The 691-nt window shown below is 41.5% G+C and overlaps 1 non-coding gene across 1 annotated transcript; it reads left to right on the forward strand.

Annotated features, from left to right (window-relative positions):
* The first annotated feature begins 213 nt into the window (after positions 1-213).
* Positions 214-321, forward strand: LOC112781636 (small nucleolar RNA R71). Its single transcript, XR_003192401.1, has one exon. It is a non-coding gene; the product is annotated as a small nucleolar RNA R71 (small nucleolar RNA).
* The last annotated feature ends 370 nt before the right edge of the window (positions 322-691 follow it).

The following is a 691-nucleotide window of genomic DNA, read 5'->3' on the forward strand; positions in this document are numbered from 1 at the left end:
CTCAAGAACTCCCTTCTTCATAGGCATCCCATTACTCACAGGATTCCTCTCAGAAGTGTACATGAACTGGTTATTAGCAACCATGTCAATGAGTTCTTGAGCTTCTGCAGGCGTTTTCTTTAGGTGAATGGATCCACCTGCAGAAGTATCCAATGACATCTTTGATAGCTCAGATAAACCATCATAGAATATATCCAAGATGGTCCATTCTGAAAGCATGTCAGTAGGACACTTTTTGGTCAGTCCTTTGTATCTCTCCCAAGCTTCATAGAGGGATTCACCATCTTTTTGTTTGAAGGTTTGAACATCCACTCTAAGCTTGCTCAGCTTTTGAGGAGGAAATAACTTGGCTAAGAAAGCCGTGAACAGCTTATCCCAAGAGTTCAGGCTGTCTTTGGGTTGAGAGTCCAACCATATTCTAGCTCTGTCTCTTACAGCAAAAGGGAAAAGCATGAGCCTGTAGACTTCAGGATCTACTCCATTAGTCTTAACAGTATCACATATCTGCAAGAATTCAGTTAAGAACTGAAAATGATCTTCAGATGGAAGTCCATGAAACTTGCAGTTCTGCTGCATCAGAGAAACTAATTGAGGTTTCAGCTCAAAGTTGTTTGCTCCAATGGCAGGAATGGAGATGCTTCTTCCATGTAAATTGGAATTAGGTGCAGTAAAGTCACCAAGCATCCTCCTT

This window comes from Arachis hypogaea, chromosome 19 (genome assembly GCF_003086295.3).
Source record: "Arachis hypogaea cultivar Tifrunner chromosome 19, arahy.Tifrunner.gnm2.J5K5, whole genome shotgun sequence".
In the NCBI taxonomy this organism is placed as follows: Eukaryota; Viridiplantae; Streptophyta; class Magnoliopsida; order Fabales; family Fabaceae; genus Arachis; species Arachis hypogaea.